Source organism: Entelurus aequoreus, linkage group LG13 (genome assembly GCF_033978785.1).
Source record: "Entelurus aequoreus isolate RoL-2023_Sb linkage group LG13, RoL_Eaeq_v1.1, whole genome shotgun sequence".
NCBI classification, from domain to species: domain Eukaryota; kingdom Metazoa; phylum Chordata; class Actinopteri; order Syngnathiformes; family Syngnathidae; genus Entelurus; species Entelurus aequoreus.
Window position 1 is genome coordinate 10402901 of NC_084743.1, and position 15797 is coordinate 10418697.

At 32.8% G+C, this 15797-nt stretch overlaps 1 protein-coding gene across 1 annotated transcript in view; it reads right to left on the reverse strand.

Moving 5' to 3' along the window:
* The window catches only part of lats2 (large tumor suppressor kinase 2), a 45552-nt gene that overhangs the window by 20010 nt on the left and 9745 nt on the right, over nt 1–15797 (reverse strand). The window lies entirely within an intron of this gene.

Below are 15797 nucleotides of genomic sequence, written 5' to 3' on the forward strand. Positions count from 1 at the left end.
ACGCAGAGGTGTACTTATAACAATTTTATAGAGAAATCATGCTATTGTTTTGTTGTCGTTAATGTTAATAAGGATAAAATGTTACGCAGAGGTGTACTTATAACAATTTTATAGACAAATCATGCTATTGTTTTGTTGTCGTTAATGTTAATAAGGATCAAATTTTATGCTGAGGTGTACTTATAACAATTTTATAGACGAATCATGTTTTGTTGTCGTTAATGTTAATAAGGATCAAATGTTACGCAAAGGTGTACTTATAACAATTTTATAGACAAATCATGCTATTGTTTTGTTGTCGTTAATGTTAATAAGGATCAAATGTTACGCAGAGGTGTACTTATAACAATTTTATAGACAAATCATGTTTTGTTGTCGTTAATGTTAATAAGGATCAAATGTTACGCAGAGGTGTACTTATAACAATTGTATAGAGAAATCCTACTATTGTTTTGTTGTCGTTAATGTTAATAAGGATAAAATGTTACGCAGAGGTGTACTTATAACAATTTTATAGAGAAATCCTGCTATTGTTTTGTTGTCGTTAATGTTAATAAGGACCAAGTGTTATGCAGAGGTGTACTTATAACAATTTTATAGACAAATCCTACTATTGTTTTGTTGTCGTTAATGTTAAGGATCAAATGTTACGCAGAGGTGTACTTATAACAATTGTATAGAGAAATCCTACTATTGTTTTGTTGTTGTTAATGTTAATAAGGATAAAATGTTACGCAGAGGTGTACTTATAACAATTTTATAGACAAATCATGTTTTGTTGTCGTTAATGTTAATAAGGATCAAATGTTACGCAGAGGTGTACTTATAACAATTTCATAGAGGAATCCTAGGATTTGTAGTCGCAGTGTGCTCACACAGTTTTTCACCTGTTAAGGGGGCGTAACCGTGAAGTCGTGGATGTTTGTGTGCTTTGGACCCGGTGAAGGACTCTCTGACCCTGTTGCCGTGGCGACAGATGTTCCCCAGGCCAGCACGCCTGGAATTTGAGCTATTTGCAGTGTGGCGGAGGTTCTCCCTCCTGTCACACAAGTATGCAGGTCACACGGGCGTGACCTGGGAAGAGGCCAGTGCGGGACCTTGGAGGCCAACACCGGCAGACCTCCGCCAAGGCCCAACACCTGCTTGTGTTGACTCCATCCTCAACAAGACCTGAGCACTCCAGGTCTGTAGGTGGCAGTGATGCACCTTATTTCCTCACAATCTGCGTCTGCGCTTCAGTCTTCTTCTTGTGGGGCAGACTGGCTCGTACATGCACATGCATCTAATAGCAACGAGCGTACAGTTCTGACTTACACCTGTCAGTAGACTCGCTATGGAAGCACTAAAAACTACAACAAAATATGACGTGGAGAAGACGCCCACAAAACGGCTTGAAAACTACAACTAAAATCCCACGGCTGGTGTGTAGAAAGTACAATACTTACAGTATTCACACTTTCTAGGGCGCAACAAAAGACTAGCTTCAGCAAAGACTGAACTGACTAAGCCAACACATAAACCAGAGGTTCTTTTTAACCTCGGGGCCCAACTTTTCCACTACAGGGGGGCCCGGGGCCCACTCAAGTATTAACCTACTCAGTGGCTTAGTGGTTAGAGTGTCCGCCCTGAGATGGGTAGGTTGTGAGTTCAAACCCCGGCCGAGTCATACCAAAGACTATAAAAATGGGAGCCATTACCTCCCTGCTTGGCACTCAGCATCAAGGGTTGGAATTGGGGGTTACATCACCAAAAATGATTCCCGGGCGCGGCCAACGCTGCTGCTCACTGCTCCCCTCACCTCCCAGGGGGTGATCAAGGGTGTTGGGTCAAATGCAGAGAATAATTTCGCCACACCTAGTGTGTGACTATCAGTGGTACTTTAACTTTAACACAGATTTAGTCATTTTACTATTTTAATTGTATTCAATAATTATATGCAATGTTATGTTTTAATTATATAAAATTAATTATTTGGCACTGAAAAAAAATTTTTTTTTTTTAAAAAGTATAAAAATAATTTCCCATAAACAAAAAAGTGCCAATAAATTGTGCTCCATCACTATAAATTTTTTTTTACATCAAGTTTGATTTAAAAAAGTATAAAAATAATTTCCCATAAACAAAAAAGTGCCAATAAATTGTGCTCCATCACTGATTTTTTTTTTAAACATCAAATTTGCTTTAAAAAAGTATATAAAAAAATTCCCATAAACAAAAAAGTGCCAATAAATTGTGCTACATCACTGAATTTTTTTTAAGAAAGTACAAAAATAATTTCCCATAGACAAAAAAGTGCCAATAAATTGTGCTCCATTACTGAATTTTTTTTAAAAAACATCAAGTTTGATTTAAAAAAGTATATAAAAAAATGTCCATAAACAAAAAAGTGCCAATAAATTGTGCTCCATCACTGAATTTTTTTTTAAACATCAAGTTTGATTTAAAAAAGTACAAAAATAATTTCCCATAGACAAAAAAGTGCCAATAAATTGTGCTCCATCAGTGAATTTTTTTTTTAAACATCAAGTTTGATTTAAAAAAGTATAAAAATAATTTCCCATAAACAAAAAAGTGCCAATAAATTGTGCTCCATCACTGAATTTTTTTTAAAACATCAAGTTTGATTTAAAAAAGTACAAAAATAATTTCCCATAGACAAAAAAGTGCCAATAAATTGTACTCCATCACTAAAAATTTTTTTTTACATCAAGTTTGATTTAAAAAAGTATAAAAATAATTTCCCATAAACAAAAAAGTGCCAATAAATTGTGCTCCATCACTATAAAATTTTTTTTACATCAAGTTTGATTTAAAAAAATATAAAAATAATTCCCCACAAACAAAAAAGTGCCAATAAATTGTGCTCCATCACTATAAAAATTTTTTGACATCAAGTTTGATTTAAAAAAGTATAAAAATAATTTCCCACAAACGAAAAAGTGCCAATAAATTGTGCTCCATCACTGAATTTTTTTTTTAAACATCAAGTTTGATTTAAAAAAGTACAAAAATAATTTCCCATAGACAAAAAACTGCCAATAAATTGTGCTCCATCACTGAAAATTTTTTTTTACATCAAGTTTGATTTAAAAAAGTATAAAAATAATTTCCTTTAACAAAAAAGTGCCAATAAATTGTGCTCTATCACTGAATTTTTTTTTACAACAAGTTTGATTTAAAAAAGTATAAAAATAATTTCCCACAAACAAAAAAGTGCCAATAAATTCTGCTCCATCACTATAAAAATTTTTTGACATCAAGTTTGATTTAAAAAAGTATAAAAATAATTTCCCACAAACGAAAAAGTGCCAATAAATTGTGCTCCATCACTGAATGTTTTTGATTTAAAAAAGTACAAAAATAATTTCCCATAGACAAAAAAGTGCCTATAAATTGTACTCTATCACTAAAATTTCTTTTTTATATCAAGTTTGATTTAAAAAGGTTTAAAAATAATTTCCCATTAACAAAAAAGTGCCAATAAATTGTGCTCCATCACTATAAAATTTTTTTTACATCAAGTTTGATTTAAAAAAGTATAAAAATAATTTCCCACAAACAAAAAAGTGCCAATAAATTGTGCTCCATCACTATAAAAATTTTTTGACATCAAGTTTGATTTAAAAAAGTATAAAAATAATTTCCCACAAACGAAAAAGTGCCAATAAATTGTGCTCCATCACTGAATTTTTTTTTAAACATCAAGTTTGATTTAAAAAAGTATAAAAATAATTCCCCACAAACAAAAAAGTGCCAATAAATTGTGCTCCATCACTAACATTTTTTTTTTACATCAAGTTTGATTTAAAAAAGTATAAAAATAATTTCCCATAAACAAAAAAGTGCCAATAAATTGTACTCCATCACTGAATTTTTTTTTAAACATCAAGTTTGATTTAAAAGTACAAAAATAATTTCCCATAGACAAAAAAGTGCCAATAAATTGTACTCCATCACTAAAAAAATTTTTTGACATCAAGTTTGATTTAAAAAAGTATAAAAATAATTTCCCATAAACAAAAAAGTGCCAATAAAATGTGCTCCATCACTGAATTTTTTTTTAAACATCAAGTTTGATTTAAAAAAGTATATAAAAAATGTCCATAAACAAAAAAGTGCCAATAAATTGTGCTCCATCACTGAATTTTTTTTTAAACATCAAGTTTGATTTAAAAAAGTACAAAAATAATTTCCCATAGACAAAAGAGTGCCAATAAATTGTACTCCATCACTAAAAAAATATTTTTACAACAAGTTTGATTTAAAAAAGTATAAAAATAATTTCCCATAAACAAAAAAGTGCCAATAAATTGTGCTCCATCACTGATTTTTTTTAAAACATCAAGTTTGATTTAAAAAAGTACAAAAATAATTTCCCACAAACAAAAAAGTGCCAATAAATTGTGCTCCATCACTGAATTTTTTTTTAAACATCAAGTTTGATTTAAAAAAGTATAAAAATAATTTCCCATAAACAAAAAAGTGCCAATAAATTGTGCTCCATCACTATAACATTTTTTTTACATCAAGTTTGATTTAAAAAAGTATAAAAATAATTTCCCATAAACAAAAAAGTGCCAATAAATTGTACTCCATCACTAAAAATTTTTTTTTACATCAAGTTTGATTTAAAAAAGTATAAAAATAATTTCCCATTAACAAAAAAATGCCAATAAATTGTGCTCCATCACTGAACATTTTTTTTACATCAAGTTTGATTTAAAAAAGTACAAAAATAATTTCCCATAAACAAAAAAGTGCCAATAAATTGTGCTCCATCACTTTAACATTTTTTTTTTACATCAAGTTTGATTTAAAAAAGTATAAAAATAATTTCCCATGAACAAAAAAGTGCCAATAAATTGTGCTCCATCACTGAACATTTTTTTTACATCAAGTTTGATTTAAAAAAGTATAAAAATAATTTCCCATAAACAAAAAAGTGTCAATAAATTGTGCTCCATCACTACAAACATTTTTTCACATCAAGTTTGATTTAAAAAAGTATAAAAATAATTTCCCACAAACAAAAAAGTGCCAATAAATTGTGCTCCATCACTATAAAAAAATTTTTTACATCAAGTTTGATTTAAAAAAGTATAAAAATAATTTCCCACAAACAAAAAAGTGCCAATAAATTGTGCTCCATCACTATGAATTTTTTTTTACATCAAGTTTGATTTAAAAAAGTATAAAAATAATTTCCCATAGACAAAAAAGTGCCAATAAATTGTGCTCCATCACTGAATGTTTTTTTAAAGATCAAGTTTGATTTAAAAAAGTACAAAAATAATTTCCCATAGACAAAAAAGTGCCAATAAATTGTACTCCATCACTAAAATTTCTTTTTTACATCAAGTTTGATTTAAAAAGGTATAAAAATAATTTCCCATAAACAAAAAAGTGCCAATAAATTGTGCTCCATCACTATAAAAAATTTTTTACATCAAGTTTGATTTAAAAAAGTATAAAAATAATTTCCCACAAACAAAAAAGTGCCAATAAATTGTGCTCCATCACTATAAAATTTTTTGACATCAAGTTTGATTTAAAAAAGTATAAAAATAATTTCCCACAAACGAAAAAGTGCCAATAAATTGTGCTCCATCACTGAATTTTTTTTTAAACATCAAGTTTGATTTAAAAAAGTATAAAAATAACTCCCCACAAACAAAAAAGTGCCAATAAATTGTGCTCCATCACTAACATTTTTTTTTTTTACATCAAGTTTGATTTAAAAAAGTATAAAAATAATTTCCCATAAACAAAAAAGTGCCAATAAATTCTGCTCCATCACTATAACATTTTTTTTACATCAAGTTTGATTTAAAAAAGTATAAAAATAATATCCCATAAACAAAAAAGTGCCAATAAATTGTACTCCATCACTGAATTTTTTTTTAAACATCAAGTTTGATTTAAAAGTACAAAAATAATTTCCCATAGACAAAAAAGTGCCAATAAATTGTACTCCATCACTAAAAAAATTTTTTTACAACAAGTTTGATTTAAAAAAGTATAAAAATAATTTCCCATAAACAAAAAAGTGCCAATAAATTGTGCTCCATCACTGATTTTTTTTTAAACATCAAGTTTGATTTAAAAAAGTACAAAAATAATTTCCCACAAACAAAAAAGTGCCAATAAATTGTGCTCCATCACTGAATTTTTTTTTAAACATCAAGTTTGATTTAAAAAAGTACAAAAATAATTTCCCATAGACAAAAAAGTGCCAATAAATTGTACTCCATCACTAAAAAATGTTTTTTACATCAAGTTTGATTTAAAAAAGTATAAAAATAATTTCCCATAAACAAAAAAGTGCCAATAAATTGTGCTCCATCACTATAACATTTTTTTTACATCAAGTTTGATTTAAAAAAGTATAAAAATAATTTCCCACAAAGAAGTGCCAATAAATTGTACTCCATCACTGAACATTCTTTTTTAAATCAAACTTGATTTAAAAAAAAAAAGCTCTTTAATACCGATATCAACCGATACCGAATTTCTTTTTTACATCAAGTTTGATTTAAAAAAGTATAAAAATAGTTTCCCATAAACAAAAAAGTGCCAATAAATTGTGCTCCATCACTATACATTTTTTTTTACATCAAGTTTGATTTAAAAAAGTACAAAAATAATTTCCCACAAACAAAAAAGTGCCAATAAATTGTGCTCCATCACTATAACATTTTTTTTACATCAAGTTTGATTTAAAAAAGTATAAAAATAATTTCCCATAAACAAAAAAGTGCCAATAAATTCTGCTCCATCACTGAATTTTTTTTTAAACATCAAGTTTGATTTTAAAAAGTACAAAAATAATTTCCCATAGACAAAAAAGTGCCAATAAATTGTACTCCATCACTAAAAAATTTTTTTTACATCAAGTTTGATTTAAAAAAGTATAAAAATAATTTCCCATAAACAAAAAAGTGCCAATAAATTGTGCTCCATCACTATAACATTTTTTTTACATCAAGTTTGATTTAAAAAAGTATAAAAATAATTTACCATAAACAAAGAAGTGCCAATAAATTGTACTCCATCACTGAACATTCTTTTTTAAATCAAACTTGATTAAAAAAAAAACCTCTTTAATACCGATATCAACCGATATCAACCGATATATACAGTCGTGGAATTAACACATTATTATGCCTAATTTGGACAACCAGATATGGTGAAGATAAGGTACTTTTTTAAAAAAATGAATAAAATAAAATAAGATAAATAAATTAAAAACATTTTCTTGAATAAAAAAGAAAGTAAAACAATATAAAAACAGTTACATAGAAACTAGTAATGAATGAAAATGAGTAAAATTAACTGTTAAAGGTTAGTACTATTAGTGGAGCAGCAGCACGCACAATCATGTGTGTTTACGAACTGTATTCCTTGCAGACTGTATTGATATATATTGATATATAATGTAGGAAGCAGAATATTAATAACAGAAAGAAACAACCCTTTTGTGTGAATGAGTGTAAATGGGGGAGGGAGGTTTTTTGGGTTGGTGCACTAATTGTAAGTGTATCTTGTGTTTTTTATGTGGATTTAATAAAAACAAAAACAAACAAAAAAACAAAAAAAAACCCGATAATTTCCGATATTACATTTTAACGCATTTATCGGCCGATAATATCGGTAGACCGATATTGTCGGACATCTCTATAAATAACCCCAAAATTTATATTTTGTTGTTTTCTTACTGTACCGAAAATGAACCGAACCGTGACCTCTAAACCGAGGTACGTACCGAACTAAAATGTTTGTGTACCGCTACACCCCTAATATATATATATATACAAAAAAATGGACATGTTTGAAAATGTTGCAATAAAAAAAATGAGATTTTGTCATGAAAAACAATTCACATTCACCAACACACACAACAGTACCGAAAATGGGTGTTGTCGAGTACCGGTATCGACTGGAATCGGTACCGTATCGTTTCAAATGTGAAGATTTTGTGTATTACCATTGTTGGTATATTCATTATTCCTACATTGTTGATACAAATGCTTGTGTCGAGTGTAATAATGATTGTGGTAATGCCACAATGATACAACATGTGTATTATAATCCTCACACAAAGTGAGAGTGACACTCATGTGAATCCACTTGGGTAAAACAGAATCCATCCTGTTTGGGTCCCACATCAAACTTAAGAGAGTCAATCACTTCACCATAAAAGTAGGTGACAGTGTCATCACCAGGAAAGATGAGGTCACCTACCTAGGTTCCATTCTAGAGGCTAACCTTTCCTGTGATAAAATGGCAACCAAGGTAATCAAAAAGGTTAACCAACGAACGAGATTTCTCTACAGAATTTCCTCTCTGGTCAACAAAAGCACCTTGAGGATTCTGGCGGGAACTCTCGTTCAACCCTTTTTCGATTACGCATGCACCTCCTGGTACCCTAGCACCTCCAAAACCCTCAAATCTAAACTCCAAACATCCCAGAACAAGCTAGTCAGGTTACTTCTAGACCTCCACCCCAGATCCCACCTCACTCCTACCCACTTCTCTAAAGTGGGCTGGCTCAAGGTGGAGGGCAGAGTTAAACAACTTGCACTGAGCCTAGTCTATAAAATCCGCTACACCTCCCTGATACCGAAGTACATGTCAAACTACTTCCTTGACGTAAATGAGCGCCATAACCACAACACCAGGGGGAGCTCCACTAACCACGTTAAACCCAGATTCCGAACTAACAAAGGTCTTAACTCATTCTCTTTCTATGCCACATCAATGTGGAATGCGCTCCCAACAGGTATAAAAGAAAGGGCATCTCTATCCTCCTTCAAAACCGCTATAAAAGTTCACCTCCAGGCAGCTACAACCCTAAACTAACACCCTCCCCGGATTGCTAATAATCAAATGTAAACAATCAAATGCAGATTCTTTTTCTTATGCCTTCTGATCTCTCTCTCTCTCTCTCTCTCTCTCTCTCTCTCTCTCTCTCTCTCTCTCTCTCTCTCTCTCTCTCTCTCTCTCTCTCTCTATGTCCACTACTTGATGTCCATATCCCCCCCCCCACCCCACCCCACCCCCCCTCCACACTCCTGATTGTAAATAATGTAAATAATTCAATGTGATTATCTTGTGTGATGACTGTATTATGATGATAGTATATATGATAGTATATATCTGTATCATGAATCAATTTAAGTGGACCCCGACTTAAACAAGTTGAAAAACTTATTCGGGTGTTACCATTTAGTGGTCAATTGTACGGAATATGTACTTCACTGTGCAATCTACTAATAAAAGTCTCAATCAATCAATCAATCAAATAATCACTGAATGGAGAACTGGGTGGGATTAAATAAATTACCTTCTTCCCTTTCAGGCATTACATACTGTACATTACCTTTTGCACTATATTCATTTATATTATTATGTGTTGTCAATAGAGATGTCCGATAATAAATGCGTTAAAATGTAATATCGGAAATGATCGGTATCGGTTTTTTTATTATCAGTATCGTTTTTTGTTTTTGTTTTGTTTTGTTCCAGTTTAACGTAATGTAGTTTAAGATAGGAAATTTCCGGCATATAAGCCGCACCCACTAATTTTTAAAGGAAAACATATTTTTCCATATATTAGCCGCACCAGACTATAAGTGGCAGATATATACGTTGGGAAATGAGTTATTTACACAGAAATATTCTGTAAATGTTTATTTACATACATTCATTGTTTCCAAACGGTGTCTGTAACAAGGCAGTAAAACGGATGATCAAACAAAACAGAATTCATGGTCATAGACCCACTAAACAGACTCAATAACTCCACGGTGACGTTTCGGTGAATTTACTGAGAAACAATACTTTTAACTGTAAGTTAAAAATACTAACACAGACACTTGTGAACGTGTTGGCGCATTAGCTAATGCTAACGACGCTAGCGTCATCACATTACGATAGCATGCACAAATATGACGCTTTCGTCAGTAAGAATACTTTTAGTTATATTGTATATCGTAAAACTTACAAACGGTGCATGGAGTGAAGAATCCGTACGAGTAGAAATGTTATGGATAGCTAAAAGACAAACCGGTTAAAATCACCAAATTGAAGGACACTGCAGCATCTTTTCAGTGTGTTTGCTTGTTTTCTTAAAAAACTGTTTGCATTATGGCCGTCAACGAAAAAAAATCCATACATTAGCCGCTCTTTTTTATAAGCCGCAGGGCTCAGAGCGTAGGGAAAAAAGTAGCGGCTTCTAGTCCGGCGTTTTTGGTACATGTTAAAGAAACATGAGCGTTAAAGTGAAATGTAGACGATGATGCAATACAAAAAAGTGAAATGGTGTGTTTTAATCTCCTCCATGTAGTAGCGAGACCTGGCTCACCAAAGGAAACGTGTTTTGGTGTGGCCCCTAAACACCACCCCGCTCACGCCCCCGCCTCTTATCAGCTCGCCGCTCTTCTCCTCGCCAGCTGCAAGTTAGCCAACATCTCTTTGTTGCATAACCCACACTTTTTGGGAGGGAGGAAATGTTTCAGTGGGGGACGAAAAGGGGGGAGAGGAAGGTGGGATGACAGGAAAGTGTGTGTGTGCGTGTGTGTGCGTGTGTGTGTGTGTGTGTGTGTGTGTGTGTGCGTGTGTGTGTGTGTGTGTGTCCTGCCTACATTTCCCCCCCCCCCCCCCCCCCCCAGAGGCCTCTGCACGTATGGAATCCGCCGCCGTGCATTTTATGTAACGGCAAGATTTCGACAGGATGTGACTTGCTCGTGTGTGTGTGTGTGTGTGTGTGTGTGTGTGTGTGTGTGTGTGTGTGTGTGTGTGTGTGTGTGTGTGTGTGTGCCATGATGTCTTAGCGAGAGGCGGACCGAGGGAGTGGGCGGGGCCTGTGGGAAGCAAGGTGATTTATTTATTTACTTCAGGCAATGACATAAAAAAGTACAAAGTTGGCAACTAGGGATGTCCGATAATGGCTTTTTGCCGATATCCGATATGCCGATATTGTCCAACTCTTTAATTACCGATACCGATATCAACCGATATATACAGTCGTGGAATTAACACATTATTATGCCTAATTTGGACAACCAGGTATGGTGAAGATAAGGTACTTTTTAAAAAAAAAAAATGAATCAAATAAAATAAGATAAATAAATTAAAAACATTTTCTTGAATAAAAAAGAAAGCAAAACAATATAAAAACAGTTACATAGAAACTAGTAATTAATGAAAATTTGTAAAATTAACTGTTAAAGGTTAGTACTATTAGTGGAGCAGCAGCACGCACAATCATGTGTGCTTACGGACTGTATCCCTTGCAGACTGTATTGATATATATTGATATATAATGTAGGAAGCAGAATATTAATAACAGAAAGAAACAACCCTTTTGTGTGAATGAGTGTAAATGGGGGGAGGGAGGTTTTTTGGGTTGGTGCACTAATTGTAAGTGTATCTTGTGTTTTTTATGTGGATTTAATAATAAAAAAACAAAACAAAAAACAAAACAAAACGATACTGATAATAAAAAAACCGATACCGATAATTTCCGATATTACATTTTAACGCATTTATTATCGGACATCTCTATTGACAACACATAATAATATAAATGAATATAGTGCAAAAGGTAATGTACAGTATGTAATGCCTGAAAGGGAGTGGGAAGAAGGTAACTTATTTAATCCCACCCAGTTCTCCATTCAGTGATTATTCACATGAGCGTCACACTTTCGTATTGCATCATCGTCTACATTTCACTTTAACGCTCATATTTCTTTAACATGTACCAAAAACGCCGGACTAGAAGCCGCTACTTTTTTCCCTACGCTCTGAACCCTGCGGCTTATAAAAAAGAGCGGCTAATGTATGGATTTTTTTTTCCGTTGACGGCCATAATGCAAACAGTTTTTTTAAGAAAACAAGCAAATACACTGACAAGATGCTGCAGTGTCCTTCAATTTGGTGCGTTTAACCGGTTTGTCTTTTAGCTATCCATAGCATTTCTACTCGTACGGATTCTTCACTCCAAGCACCGTTTGTAAATTTTACGATACACAATATAACTAAAACTATTCTTACTGACGAACGCGTCATATTTGTGCATGCTATCGTAATGTGATGAAGCTAGCGTCGTTAGCATTAGCTAATGCGCTAACACGTTCACAAGTGTCTGTGTTAGTATTTTTAACTACAATATACAATATAACTAAAACTATTCTTACTGACGAACGCGTCATATTTGTGCATGCTATCGTAATGTGATGAAGCTAGCGTCGTTAGCATTAGCTAATGCGCTAACACGTTCACAAGTGTCTGTGTTAGTATTTTTAACTACAATATACAATAGAACTAAAAGTATTCTGTCTGACGAAAGAGTCATATTTGTGCATGCTATCGTAATGTGATGAAGCTAGCGTCGTTAGCATTAGCTAATGCGCCAACACGTAAACAAGTGTCCGTGTTAGTATTTTTAACTACAATATACAATAGAACTAAAAGTATTCTGTCTGACGAAAGAGTCATATTTGTGCATGCTATCGTAATGTGATGACGCTAGCGTCGTTAGCATTAGCTAATGCGCCAACACGTTCACAAGTGTCTGTGTTAGTATTTTTAACTACAATATACAATAGAACTAAAAGTATTCTGTCTGACGAAAGAGTCATATTTGTGCATGCTATCGTAATGTGATGAAGCTAGCGTCGTTAGCATTAGCTAATGCGCCAACACGTTCACAAGTGTCTGTGTTAGTATTTTTAACTACAATATACAATAGAACTAAAAGTATTCTTACTGACGAAAGAGTCATATTTGTGCATGCTATCGTAACGTGATGAAGCTAGCGTCGTTAGCATTAGCTAATGCGCCAACACGTTCACAAGTGTCTGTGTTAGTATTTTTAACTACAATATACAATAGAACTAAAAGTATTCTTACTGACGAACGCGTCATATTTGTGCATGCTATCGTAATGTGATGAAGCTAGCGTCGTTAGCATTAGCTAATGCGCCAACACGTTCACAAGTGTCCGTGTTAGTATTTTTAACTACAATATACAATATAACTAAAAGTATTCTGTCTGACGAAAGAGTCATATTTGTGCATGCTATCGTAATGTGATGAAGCTAGCGTCGCTAGCATTAGCTAATGCGCCAACACGTTCACAAGTGTCCGTGTTAGTATTTTTAACTACAATATACAATAGAACTAAAAGTATTCTGTCTGACGAAAGAGTCATATTTGTGCATGCTATCGTAATGTGATGAAGCTAGCGTCGTTAGCATTAGCTAATGCGCCAACACGTTCACAAGTGCCTGTGTTAGTATTTTTAACTACAATATACAATAGAACTAAAAGTATTCTGTCTGACGAAAGAGTCATATTTGTGCATGCTATCGTAACGTGATGAAGCTAGCGTCGTTAGCATTAGCTAATGCGCCAACACGTTCACAAGTGCCTGTGTTAGTATTTTTAACTACAATATACAATAGAACTAAAAGTATTCTTACTGACGAACGCGTCATATTTGTGCATGCTATCGTAATGTGATGAACCTAGCGTCGTTAGCATTAGCTAATGCGCCAACACGTTCACAAGTGTCTGTGTTAGTATTTTTAACTTACAGTTAAAAGTATTGTTTCTCAGTAAATTCACCAAAACGTCACCGTGGAGTTATTGAGTCTGTTTAGTGGGTCCATGACTTCTGTTTTGTTTGATCACCCGTTTTACTGCCTTGTTACAGACACCGTTTGGAAACAATTAATGTATGTAAATAAACATTTACAGAATATTTCTGTGTAAATAACTCATTTCACAACGTATATAGGGACACATAGTGGGACAGAGACATATAGTAGGACATGAACTGGAACAGGGACACATAGTGGGACAGAGACATATAGTGGGACATAAACTGGAACAGGGACACATAGTGGGACAGAGACATATAGTAGGACATGAACTGGAACAGGGACACATAGTGGGACAGAGACATATAGTAGGACATGAACTGGAACAGGGACACATAGTGGGACAGAGACATATAGTAGGACATGAACTGGAACAGGGACACATAGTGGGACAGAGACATATAGTAGGACATGAACTGGAACAGGGACACATAGTGGGACAGAGGTGGGACGTGGCGACTGGACTCGAGCAGAAGGAACTGAACCGCCCTGCTGCCATTGAAAGGGAACTTCCTGTTTGCAGAGCTGACAATGGCGGTCAGGAAGACACGTCCATTGTGGTCTAGAAGCTGTTTCTTAGTGCCCATCTTGTCCCACGCTGTGAATGTCAGCTCCCCTTTACAACATTACAGAACACACCTGACCTCTGACCTATTACGTTGTTGTATGTGATATATGACATCTATTACATTGTTGTATGTGATATATGACATCTATTACGTTGTTGTATGTGATATATGACATCTATTACATTGTTGTATGTGATATATGACATCTATTACGTTGTTGTATGTGATATATGACATCTATTACGTTGTTGTATGTGATATATGACATCTATTACGTTGTTGTATGTGATATATGACATCTATTACATTGTTGTATGTGATATATGACATCTATTACGTTGTTGTATGTGATATATGACATCTATTACATTGTTGTATGTGATATATGACATCTATTACGTTGTTGTATGTGATATATGACATCTATTACGTTGTTGTATGTGATATATGACATCTATTACATTGTTGTATGTGATATATGACATCTATTACGTTGTTGTATGTGATATATGACATCTATTACGTTGTTGTATGTGATATATGACATCTATTACATTGTTGTATGTGATATATGACATCTATTACATTGTTGTATGTGATATATGACATCTATTACGTTGTTGTATGTGATATATGACATCTATTACGTTGTTGTATGTGATATAGGACATCTATTACATTGTTGTATGTGATATAGGACATATATTACATTGTTGTATGTGATATATGACATCTATTACATTGTTGTATGTGATATATGACATCTATTACATTGTTGTATGTGATATATGACATCTATTACGTTGTTGTATGTGATATATGACATCTATTACGTTGTTGTATGTGATATATGACATCTATTACATTGTTGTATGTGATATATGACATCTATTACGTTGTTGTATGTGATATATGACATCTATTACGTTGTTGTATGTGATATATGACATCTATTACGTTGTTGTATGTGATATATGACATCTATTACATTGTTGTATGGAATAATTAACTTTAATATATGACATCTATTACGTTGTTGTATGGAATAATTAATTTTAATATATGACATGTATTACGTTGTTGTATGGAATAATTAACTTTAATGTATGACATGTATTACGTTGTTGTATGGAATAATTAACTTTAATATATGACATGTATTACGTTGTTGCATGGAATAATTAACTTTAATATATGACATGTATTACGTTGTTGCATGGAATAATTAACTTTAATATATGACATGTATTACGTTGTTGCATGGAATAATTAACTTTAATATATGACATGTACTACGTTGTTGCATGGAATAATTAACTTTAATATATGACATGTATTACGTTGTTGCATGGAATAATTAACTTTAATATATGACATGTATTACATTGTTGCATGGAATAATTAACTTTAATATATGACATGTATTACGTTGTTGTATGGAATAATTAACTTTAATATATGACATCTATTACGTTGTTGTATGTGATATATGACATCTATTACGTTGTTGTATGGAATAATTAACTTTAATATATGACATCTATTACGTTGTTGTATGGAA